General features: G+C 42.8%; 1 protein-coding gene across 7 annotated transcripts in view; it reads right to left on the bottom strand.

Annotated features, from left to right (window-relative positions):
- MCTP1 (multiple C2 and transmembrane domain containing 1) overlaps positions 1-12,956 on the bottom strand; it is a 287,127-nt gene that overhangs the window by 249,677 nt on the left and 24,494 nt on the right. The gene's annotated exons all lie outside the window — the stretch shown is intronic.

Below are 12,956 nucleotides of genomic sequence, written 5' to 3'. Positions count from 1 at the left end.
GATTGCATTACTTGGCAAATAGAAAAGGGAATACTTTCCACTACTACCCTCCGTTCCTGCTTGATGCTTCACACTACCAGATTGCTCTGCCTCTACACCTTTCTCCTATTCTTCCTCCACTTCTTTGCTCCCAGAAGGATCTTCATCAAACCAAAAGTATGTGAAAACATTCCAGGACCTGAAAACATCAATTTAGACCAATTTGGTCTTCAAAGTTTTTAAGAAAAAGCAAGGAAACTGATATCTAGGATAGCTATTCAGAGAACTCAGTTCCGGTCCACTAAAATCTCAATTAATGCTTAAATGGGAGCTTTAAAAGACAGAAGTTCACAATTGTTAAAAAATCTCAGCTCTCAAAAGCTTTATGTGAAATTTGAAAATATAATCATCAGAAGCTGGTACAGCGGCTTCTTCTTTCACACCACTTTTGCATAATCCTTCCACTGACTTCTTTACAATATTAATTAAGCTGCCTGTCCTTTAATAATGCCTCGATAAAGTTTGTCGATCTTTATCTTATACTTCATGAGACAGAAGGTTGGGAGACCTGACATAACACCAGTACTTGGGCATCTGATGCACATACTTTGCCTCACATAAATAGAAAGCCCAAGTTTAGGAAGTCAGATACCGTCACAGCAGCCAGCCGAGCGTCCCGTCCCGCACAGTAGCATCTTTTAATGGATAATAACAGCTTTATTTTCTGAAGAGGAAAGCAACAGTATTATAGCAAAATAAAAAAGCAAAGTCCTTCCCTGCTGCCCATCTTGCTCGTTTGCCCTTTGTGGGCGACCCACGAGGTATGAAGACACATTACAGAAGTTTAGAAGCCAGCAAGGGACGGCTCAATCTATGCTCCCGTCTTCAGACTACTGGGGAGATGGACAGACAAAAGTCATTTTCACTTTGTAGGTATCTTTCTGCCTTGATTTCCCTTTCTGGAGCTTTCTTGTGCTGATTCATTCTTACACTGGCAGTACATTTTTCAATTCTGCAGTTGAGGAATTTGCTTCTTTCTGGTTTGTGCCATGCAGACCTATTTCTGACTTTACTTAATAGCCTCAGCCAGTTTGTTAAAAAAAATTTTTAAAAGAGAATCACAACTACTTTTGCCACCTCCTTTGGTTAGCATGTATGTACCTAGAAATGTAGTTGCCATTACTTTGCAAGTGGTGTTATGAAAAGAAGAGAAAGAATTAATCTACAACCAGAAATGCCTGAATTACCCCAAACAAGAAAGGTCTGTCACACTATCCCTAACAGGTTCATATGGGGTAACTTCAAACTGCAGTTTGTGAAAGCCAGAAGGGTTTGCAAGGGCATTTTCCGTTTGTTTTAACAAAGCTCTCTCCGGGAAGTTTTCCAGTCTAGATGGGTAAGAGGAATAAACAGCAATATACGGCTGACATCTGTAAAACCTAGAATTTAAAAAGCTTAGTGCAGTCTGAGAGGAAATGTAAATCTAAATAAATGTACATGGTTATCAGAAAAAGGACGCTTCACCACAAGTCCACTCTGGGAAAAAAAAAAAATTATCCTCAACTTTAGCTCATGCTCACTTTGCTCTGGTATGCTGCCCACGTTTGACAATTGTATCCACCTTTTTCCAAGGATGGATGCAGGTAACGTCACCAACCCCTGCCTGCCATCGAAGTTAAGCTTCTTATTTGTAAGAAATATTTGTAATGCAATGCTTCCTTGTAATGCTTTCCATCAAAAAATGCACACTAGCCTGCATTAGCAAATGCAAACACTGTTTGCTTGATAATTGCCTGACTTAAGTAACGCACCTTAATAGAAGTAAGTGCTGACCTGTGACAAGCAATTTATACTGTTTAGTGACCACGCTCACTTGTACAATAAATGCTGAGCCTGTTTCTCTTCTGCTGCACTTCAGTCCCTCTCTGCTGGGCAGAGTGGCCAAAGCAGCATAAAGAGAACGGATACCTGAGTCTAGGTCAGGAGGGCTTCTCTGGGAGAGGCCGGGTCATCCCTGGTGCGGGAGACGCTGAGGAGGTGGCAAGGGCGACAGTGTTACACCCCACAGCTCTGTGCGCATCTCCCCGGCCTCCTGGTCCACAGCACGGCCAATGGAGACCCCTGAACTCAGAAACCCTCCTCTTCAGCAAGAAGCCTCAACTCGGAAGGTGGGGGCAGACCATGCTTCCCTGCTCCCAGCTGCCACCCAGAAACACACTTTGCATTTGGGAAACACACGAGGACACTGAGGAACTACAAAACTGTCATTTGAAACAAACAAATAAGCCTTTTCCAGGGATTTAAAGACTAAGTTAAACGTCATTCTATGAAGGCAGTTTAAAAGTTCATTTTTCTCCTTCAGTAGAAGACCAAAGATTTGCTGTAGTCAGAATGCAGCACACACCCTGTTTCTTTCATCTGGCTCCTCCTAACAGGAATCCCTCGGGGGCCTCACCAACAGTCCCATGGGTTCTCTACTCCCGGACCCTTCTCTAAGTTTCACCTCTCTTTCTTACTGACCTGCCTATTTCAGAAGGTCCCATACTGCCTTAGCACCCAACTGACCCACTCCTCCACTTGCCCAGATAAAACACAATCTTTTAATATCTTGTTTCTCCAAAGAAACACAGAACTAGGGAGATTTTGATTAAAGTAATGAAGAAGGTCTGCGCTCATAACTTCAGCTATCTTCCAGTTTCTCCTTTCTTAGGACGTGCCCATACCTTCCTCAGGACATGCAGAGCCCAGTGTGGAGATCTGAACTCCTTCGGCAGGACTACAACAACTGCAGAATAGCAGACAGTATACCTATGTCCAAAGATTGCCATGAACAAGTTCATTAATCCTTTTCGAGGCAGGACTTTTTTTTTTCCTCCCCAAATACAAGCAGGCACTGAATGGTGTCAGAGTAAATGTATGTTTCCTCTCTGTAATAGCATTGAGGAACTCTGTGCTCCACTGTACGGGAAAACATTATGTCCCTACTTATTGTACCACGCCACAACAGCCTCTGGGCTTTACCTGCAAAAACTGTGTCATACATATTTATATCAGTAATTTTCAACAGAACCAAATCTCACAATTTCATGCTTCGCTGCTTCAAATATCCAGCTTTGGTTTTAAAACTTATTTCAACCAATTACTACCTTATTGTGCCTATGGTTAAACAGTAGCACAAGAGTTAACAATTTACCTCCCTGGTCCTTTTCCTACGTGGACAGATTGAAGCAAGAGTTAATCCCTTGAATTTATACCACACACAACATAAGAATAGTTAGACAAATGAGTCATACTCATGGATACAATACACGTCTTCCATGCTCTCCACATTAGTACACAGTGGCCAGAGTTAACTGTCACCTTGTAAAGCATCACAGTTATTTTTTAGTGCTGGAAATAGTGCAGCAGCATTTATAGAAAGCGACTACTGACAGTCCTACAGCAGTCTGTGTTACTCTGCAGACATAACCAAGGTATACATTAAAAAAAAATAATAATATATGCATCCTATGAAGTAACTGGAAAAAATATCCCCTTGATGTGTAACTAGTGATCCTGAAGTGAAAATACCTCAGAATTTACAAAGCAGGTAACGTTGCCCAAAACCCCTGGGAAAACGACACCCAGATTTTGCTGAACAGCTCAAATCCAGAAAGCACAGCCTGACCTAATCAGCTTCTTCAGCTGACCTGGCTCATTAAGTTATCTATTTTCCTAGTTTCAATTCCAATTCACAAAAAATTGCTCATTGCCAGCTGGTATCAACTAAAATAAGAAACATGGCATTATTTTCCTTTTTCTGCCATGTGAAAAATCTGTTAATGTCTGAAGATATGCAAACCATCTTAACCTTGAAAGGAACAAAATAACACAAACATTTTGACTCAACTGGTAAAGGAGGTCCAGTCTCTGGCGCAAGAGATAGTTACAGCAATTTTACATTGTTATGTCTGATTACAAGGTTAAGGTTTCTTCTTATTTTTAAAATACAACATCCCTTCCCTGCAACCTCTCTGTGGTTCCAAATTAGTCTGCACAAAAAAAAACAAACACAAAACAACCTTGTATCCCAGGCACAAAACAGACTGGTAGAAGATTAAAACATAGATCCTTTCCTCAGACCACTCTAGAGCATACTAGCTGAAATACGCCTCCAAAGCATCAAAAGAACATCTTCAAAAGCTAGGGAAAAGAGAACACAAGAAGCAGGCAGAGAAATTTCGGGTTTTTTTATACTGCTTTGATTTCAGTGTCTATGCAGTACACTCAAATCTTTTTGGAACTCTTCTCACATTCAGCAATAAGTAAAGATAAAGCTGACAAAAATTAAATTAAGGCCCCTAGTATCTGAAAAATAAAATGATAGCTGCAGCCAAGCTCAAAAAAAAAACCTAACAACAATAACAGACTTACCACCCTGAAGCCTTAAGACAGCCTGAAAATCTTCAACTCCACAGCTGATCAATAAAACCAACAAAATTCCTTTCATTCAGTCCTTGGCCTAAACATGCATCATAATCTATGGAGCGGTTTGTAAAGTTTTTAAAATCTAAAATATTGTTACTTTCACTATATGAAGTTTCTGAGTAATGTTCAGGAGGAAGAAAAGAACCAGGTCACAGGAACACTGAAAAGTAGTTTATATTAGCCACTAACCTGAGCAGCTCCCTTTCCTTCACGCCCGACGTGTTCTCAGAAGTCCATTTCTCTATTAAAACAAGTTAATCTCTGGTCCCTCTAGTGTCTTACCTGTCTCTGAAAACAGGATATTTATACAGACATTAGTGTGCGTACATTTGAAGATAAAAAAGTAATAGTGAACTGAGCACAACACAAATTATATAGGATAAGAGATAGAATTTCCTGGTTTGAGGTAAAATGGTAATTTTACTTTTCTGTTTATTACTTTTACTTTTCAGTTAAGCCTCTTCCAAGTAACTGAACTCTCTGAAGTTAACAGCATATTTTTCGGACAGTAGTCTGCTCCCAGAGTGATAAGACCTAACATTTCTAGTTAATACCCAGGGATGGTATGCAGAGAGGCTCTTGCTTATGCTTATTGCTATATATATAACAACCAACGTCAGCTAACTCCGTTATTTGCCCCACTGGAGGGTCAGAAGCAGAAGAGCGCAGAGGGGTCCCACCTGCAGAGAGGAGCAGGCAGGACAGGGGACCCAAAACTGACCAAGAGGGTATTCCATCCCATCTGCCCCATGCTCAGGTGTCAAAGCTGAGGCATCAAAGGGTCAGCCTCTTTCTTCAAGGAAAGAAAGGGTCTAAGAAGGATCCTGTCTGTCTGCCTTTGATCCCAATCCATGTGCTCCTGAATCCAGTTCCCATCTGTCGCTGATTCCAGTCTGGAATCCCACTGGCAGCATCTGCCGGTGATGTGGTCATCATCCTGGGAACTCGATATGGATTGTATATATTGTATATAATTCATTATTTTATTTTTTTATATTATATTTTCTTTTTATTATATTATTATTAATATTTCATTAAAGTAGTTTATTTTCTCTTAAACTCATAAGTCTATTTCTCTCTTATCCTTCTCTCCCTGAAGGGAGAGGCTGGGGAGAGCCTCTGTCGTTCGTTTCAGTGGCCAGTCCAGCCCAAACCACCACAATCAGTAACAGCAAATGACAAGAAGTATCATTTCGCTTGGATGTTTTTTGAGATATAGAGTCTATCCTTTATTTCCACCATCCCCAATCACCAGGGAAGGTCAGCAAAAGACATTCTGCAAGCTTCTCTGAAAGCACGAAGCAAGGAGAACCAAGTGTGCACCAGCGCTGCTGGTGCTTCTCCTACTCCACACTTTCTGCTGCCTCATCAACAATCCTTTCACTCTCCTAAGACCAAATAGAGAAGTTTGTCTAGCTCAGCAGTTCTTCTTTCTCTCTCTTCTCACAGTTGTACATACAAGTAATTTAAATATTTCTGACTTACTGTGGTTTAATAAGTGGCTGCTAGGTGACCTGTATTAACTGACCCAGGAAAACATCCTGAGCGCTGCAAATACAGAATATGCTCTAGTAACCTCACTGGCTGCAACTGTCTGTACTCATTCTCCAGTTTTGCAACAACATAAGGCTGTTTTTTCCAAATATGGAGGTAGGCTGTTCTTCTTTAGGGTACTTGTTTTGCTGGGTGCTCCCTGCACTTGCAAGCATATGGCATCGTCATGCTGAATGATGGGAGGCCTCAACAAGGCTCGTGGCTGCCTGTGATCCATGGGCAGCCACAAGCCTTGGCGAAGCTGAAAATGCAACAGCAACATTCAGTGTAGTTAAATGAAAGAGACACTTTTTATTAGCCAAAACTGTGAAAAATACAACCCTAGGGACTCTTGACAAATGGCACATGACTAGGCTGAATACAAACACAGAAGCGAGGAACTGATTTGGATGCAGTTGTATGTGTGTATGGCAGAAGCCATCATAGAAACAGAAAGCCAAGGTGACAGCCAATAACGATTTGGGAAAAGTAATGGCTAATAAGGGTAGCCTGAAATTATAAGTACGGAGATTGTCTCCATTTTGGGGTTTTTTTGCTCCTACTTTAGCCAGCAAAATACAGGGGCAGAAGGGACTGTTTACATTCTCTAAAGGTCTAAAGAAGGGTAGAATTTTCCTTACGTTAGTTTTTTTAAAATGAAAAAAAATAATTCTAAAGCTGAAGACAAGCTTAGAACAGAAATTTGGACTCTGGTACCTCTGTGATGCCCGCTACTATAGCTTACCAGCACCTACTAACTACACGTCTTGCATTTACAGTGGATGTGTAGACCCTAAAGTGTGCAATGGCCTGAAGCATGATACACGACATGTATACATACCCAGATACTTACTTGTATTATTTCCACAGCTCTGTTAAGTATGCAGGGAACCCAGCAACCACACAGATAAAATACAGGCCATGTGATAAAACAGCAGTGTAATTCTTTTTAAATGCCATGTTTGCATATATAAATTTTTCCCTTTGTGGTTTCATGACTCCCTGCAGCTCACATTGTTGTTATGTATGGCTGCACTGCTATCTTTGCATTATTTAAAAGTTTTATTGAACATTTGTTTCATTTTTCCCCATAAACATTTTGATAGATCACTTCAACCTGAATAGTTCTGGTTTAGTTTCCTTCCTGTCCCCTTCCTAACAAAGTCATTTCACGCTTTAAGATAAATCATCCACGATAAAACAACCAACAGTTAACACGTGGTTAAGAAAAAAAACCCCAACATAATAAACCAAAAACCTCAAGAACTAAAAAAATTCAGAACCTAACTGGCTTTTCTCACATATTTTTAACATGATCATATGCAACAGTTTAATACTACTGTACAATCTAATCACTCATTAATGTTCGTTAATCTAATGATTACAAATATTTAACTTAAGCAGTTATCAGCAGCATCTGTAGCTTTGTGTTCAGAAATCACCTAAGAGACACAAAAAGCGGCTGTTAATCTTTGACCTTGGACATATCAACACCACCAGTTTTAAGGATTATATGAACTTCAAACTAGTAGTCTAACTGGACTGACATGAACTTCAGCCAGCAATTTATCTGGACTTTTAAATAAAGTCTTCATGTGCATAAGCATGCAAGGCCACTGTGCAGAAGGAAAATGTGGAAACTGCTTACAGATACTTTTGAGATTTCCTATAAAGGGTTTTCTATCAGAGATCCCTCTCCTCTCCTCCTGCTTAGCTGAGGAAATCCTCTACCGTGTGTGTGTTTTAAAACTTTTTTTCCGCCTTTGTAAAGCTGTAATTCCTTTCTGTCCCCCTCCACGGCTCAAGGATCGGGGTGGGAGGAGTGGAGCCCTGGCAATGCCTTCAGCTCAAGAGTTGCAAATGAATCAAGGTTCTGGGCTGCCTGAACCGCTCCACCTCGCAGGTGCGGAGCAGCAGGAGTGACGGGGATATCTGGGAAGCCAGAACTCCCCCACGAGCAACATACGATAGCTGGTGGCACAGAAAACCTCAGCAGCTGCATGCAGACTTTGTATCTGCATCCTTTGGTCATTATTATTGCTTTTATGAACATGGACACAGCTGGGAGAGCTCCAATTTAAAGCTTATACCAGACGAGGAAAAGTCTTAGAATGAAAAGCTGCAAAAACGCATCGGAAAGTTCACTCGATCTGTATGTTGTTTTTATTCCACTAAATGTTTTCTACTTGCATATTAGCTTCACCTCACGAGTCAGATTTTCATGAGTATCTTTGGAGAAGGTACTAAAATACCTTCAGTCTGTCTACTCACATTTACTTGCAGAGTTTACTGTGGAATTTCCTCTATTGTACCACATGGGATCACATGCACCACATGTTTGTTCAGTGTTAAAGTTGCTTCGATTTTTATCACAGGTCTCATGACATTCTGAGGTTTTCTTCAGAGCTCCTAGAATCAATACATCATAGTGAAATATTAAGCCTGAGGTAAAAGACCCATCTTTTTCATTATTTTTTAATTATTTTTTTTAATACCCATTGCACTTTTGAGTCTGAAGATTCAGCAGAAATGAAAGTTTCCTGAAAGTCATAAGGAAGCCGCAGCATGCATCCAAAATAAAACATCGGTTTCACAGTTTCTAAGCGTGTCACTCTGACAAGCATAGGTCATTCTTGAACGCTCCAGGACAGCAGTACAACACTGCACTTCAAGATCAATGCTTTATTACCTTTTCACCTTCCCAATTAGTTCTTAGAGCACTCATGGTGCCTGCAGTGGTTACGGTAAATCTAAATTACCCTGTAACAGGATAGCACTTTTATTCCATGTGTTTCTAAGTAATGGTCTTGATACCTGACTTTTCCCAGCAACTTGTTTGGTCTTCTCAGTGAGAAACACGTAACAAATGTTTAAGAGGAATGCTCCATTTTTATCACAGTAAGAAACTTGACAATTCTCAGCACCACTGACACAGTGAAAGTGTGCTCCAAGCACACCTCTAACAACTACCTTGCACGTGCACAAAGCAGCAGCCGGTCCACATGCTAGTACCATCCACAAAACCAGCATGAGTTTACACTTTCTGGGTGTGCAAGAGCAACTTTGAAATATAAAGCAAATTTTAAGACCAGATTCTCCTGACTGGCAAGCTCAACGTGCTACAGGATCTGTCAGACAAAGGCCATGCAGATGGATAACTTCAGACCGCTCTCGCTCAGCGCTGGCCCCAGCGGCCACACTGATGCTCCAAACAGTCTTGAGATGAAGTTGCAGCTGATTGTGGGACAAGAAGAGCATTCAGGAAAGGAGGGGCTGCCACGATATACAGCTGCCTATGCATCTTTGTTTCTCTGCAAACACCTCTTGGGTGAGAGACTTAATGTCTGACAGTGCCTTGGGCTTCAGCACCCAGAAACTCCTCTCGAGCAAGGAATTCACCAGGAATTGGCACAAATCATCCTAGCAGCTTGATCCCATTACAGCAACATAAAATGGCAGGACTTGAATTTTAAAGACTTTAAGTAACTGACAGTCACAGACAGAAGTCTGGATTAAAAGAGGCACTATTTTTTAAATCAGGATATGGATTCCTCAAAAAAATGAGATAATGACAACATAAATCTTTGGAAGTGTAATAAGAAGGATTCAGTTTCCATTCTTACTTATTTAGAGTATGCTACTAGAGCCATGTAAAAATCGATCTTGCTCTCCTACAGGAATGCCTGTAGCAACTAATTTCTTCTAAAAATCAATTTCTGGTCACATACTGAGAAGCTCTGTTGCAGGTGGGCATACCAAGAAAGAGGAAAATCTCTGAGGATATACCTAAAGTCTCAAGGGAAGAAACAAGCAAATAATTCCTTTTGGCTCTTTCTTCCTCTCTCCTTCACTCTTCTATACCCAGACCCTCTTACTTCCCCACAAAGACATTTTCAAAACTTCTCATGAAATATTACAATCATAGAATCATTTAGGTTGGAACCGTAAACCTTACACTGTCAAGTCCAGCACTAAACCATGTTCCTCAGTCCCACGTCTACCTGTATTTTAAATTCCTCCAGGGATGGTGACTCCACCACTGCCCTGGGCAGCCTCTTCCAATCCTTGACAACCCTTTCAGTGTAAAAGTTTTCCCTAATACCCAATCTAAACCTCCCCCAGCACAACTTGAGGCTGTTTCCTCTTGTCCCATCACCTGTTCCTTGGGAGAAGAGACCGACTCCCCCTGGCTACCCCCTCCTTTCAGGGAGCTGTAGAGAGCGAGAAGGTCTCCCCTCAGCCTCCTCTTCTCCAGGCTGAACACCCCCAGCTCCCTCAGCCGCTCCTCACAGGACTTGTTCTCTAGAGCTGGTCCAAATGAACATTTCCCATGTTAGGGCTGTCAGTGCTTCAAGGTATTGCTGACCAGCAAGCAGGAAGGAAACCCTTCGGCCCCCATGTGGGAAAGACAAGAAAATACTTAAAAAGCACATCAAGCCTTGAAACATCAATCCTTGCTGCATAAAAAGAAGCCTGGCCAGCAGGGCAAGGGCGGGGGGAGATTGTGCCCCTCTACTCCACTTTGGTGAGACCCCACCTGGAGTATTGTGTCCAGCGCTGGGGCCCCACAACATCAGAAGGACGTGGAGCTGTTGGAGCGGGGCCAGAGGAGGCCCCAGAGATGCTGGGAGGGCTGGAGCCCCTCTGCTGGGAGGACAGGCTGAGAGAGCTGGGGGGGTTCAGCCTGGAGAAGAGAAGGCTCCGGGGAGACCGTCTTGTGGCCTTTCAGTGCTTAAAGGGGGCCTACAAGAAAGATGGCGACAAACTTTTTAGAAGAGCCTGTAGCAACAGGACAAGGGATAATGGCTTTAAATTAAAAGAGGGTAGATTCAGACTAGATATAAAGTAAAAAAAAAATTTATGTTGAGGGTGGTGAGACCCTGGCCTAGGTTGCCCAGAGAGGTGGTGGCAGACCATCGCTGGAGGTGTTCAAGGCCAGGCTTGATGGGGTTCTGAGCAACCTGATTTAGTTGATGATGTCCCTGTTCACTGCAGGGGGGTTGGACTAGATGGCCTTTAAAGGTCCCTTCCAACCCAAACTATTGTGTGATTCTATGGTTCTAAAATACAACAGGAGAAACAACACCTGCCCAATGCACTGGCCCTACTGCACACACACATGCACAAAGTATACCAAGACTTGCAGCCAGCCTTCCTCCCCTTCCATCCTCACGTCAGCTCAGATCACTCTTCACAGAGATTTTGGGACAGTGAGGAGAGGAAGAGATCATGGTAGAGACAGAAGAGTACAGGAGGAAGGGGGAAAGGCTAGACAGATTTGTCTCACAGCTCTCTCTCCTAAGCCCTGGCTGGATCCTGGTGGTTACTCACATACAGAACAGAGACCTCCCCAGACTGAATTTAAATGGAAGCTGTAGCAAGAGGAAGAAACACCTCAGGATAGGGAAAAAGAGACCCAGCCCTCCCCTCACTGCTACAGCATTAAACTTGTGCTTCTTTCAGCTGTTGAAGGATCCTTCTACAAAAACACACAAAGAGAAAGTGAAAGTCAGTACCACTGGTTCTGCTGAAGAGTATCTGCTCAAGTGAAAAGGATGATCAGACGGCTGGAGCCCCTCTGCGGTGAGGACAGGCTGAGAGAGTTGGGGTTGTTCAGCCTGGAGAAGAGAAGGCTCCAAGTAGACCTTAGAGCCCCTTCCAGTCCCTGAAGGGGGCCTACAGGATGGATGGGGAGGGACTATTTATCAGGGAGTGTAATGATAGGACACGGGGTAACGGCTTCAAACTGAAACAGAATAGATTTATATTGGATATCAGGAAGAAATTCTTTAGGTAAGGGTGGTGAGCCCCTGGCCCAGATTGCCCAGGGAAGCTGTCAATGGCCCATCCCTGGAGGGGTTCAAGGCCAGGCTGGATGAGGCTTTGAGCAGCCTGGTCTGGTGGGACGTGTCCCTCCCCATGGCAGGGGGTTGGAACTAGATCATCTTTAAGGTCCCTTCCAACCCAAACCATTCTGTGATTCTATGAAAGTTAACAGCCTGCAGCCACCTTCTGTTTTCAGGCAGGTGTGGCAGTCACAAGGTGACACCAGGGGCAGGGATTAATGAACAGCTCCATCAGAGCACCCACCTCCATGCACCCCGTGTGGATGGGGACCCTGCCCCAGACCACTGCACCTCTGGGAGACAGCGGTGCGTGGCGGGGATTGCCGTGGAGCAGCAGTGGAGCTGCAGGCAGCTCGCACCTCCTTCCAGCCATGATACCACCCGCCTGGCCCTGTCTCGGACTGCACAGCAACAGGTTCTCATGGGAACCTTCTGTTCAATAACAGAAATGATGAACAGAGTTGTTTTCTTTCAACAGAATTCTTGAAGGCCTCAAAAGACCAAAACATCACCTAATTTTTCCACGGACAGGAGGCCATCCTGACGGGAGGCCTGTTCAGTGCTACACAACTCAGGGTTCCCAGCACCTGAGGAAATGCAAGATTACCTATACTAGCCTTTTTCCTATGAATGTCGGCTCCCTTAAAGGGCATTTTACATGCCATTCTTACCCGGCTTATAATGAACCAGGTGCAAAACAATGTTGTGGATGTGGCACTGGACAGGCACATCATAGGCCTGTCACCCTCCTGCCACAAGCTTCTGCCTTCTTATTCTGCGCTGCTGTTTTAATACATTAATTGGAGCAGTTGCTCCAAAGGTAATTTTCCTCGTAACAGAATCTTCCTTCAAATACAGGACGCAAGCATTGATAGCATGTGCTTAAAGTTTACAATTATGTGAAGTACATGAACCAAAGTGCGGACATAATTCCTCATTTTTCTATCCATTAATGTTTTGCCTTTTCACTAAACAGTTAGTTGCACTAAAAGAAAAAAAAAATTAAAAATTTCTGTGCAACCGCTGCTAGCACCAAGGGCTGCCAATTTATCTTCTAGGTTAAAATTCCAAGGCAGGAAAAAACATCTTTTGGTTCAGCTAGAGATTTTACTAAGAATACTTTTCTGTTTA

This window comes from Rissa tridactyla, chromosome Z (assembly GCF_028500815.1).
Source record: "Rissa tridactyla isolate bRisTri1 chromosome Z, bRisTri1.patW.cur.20221130, whole genome shotgun sequence".
Classification (NCBI taxonomy): domain Eukaryota; kingdom Metazoa; phylum Chordata; class Aves; order Charadriiformes; family Laridae; genus Rissa; species Rissa tridactyla.
Note: the sequence above shows the minus strand (reverse complement) of the source record. Positions and strands in the feature narration are given on the sequence as shown.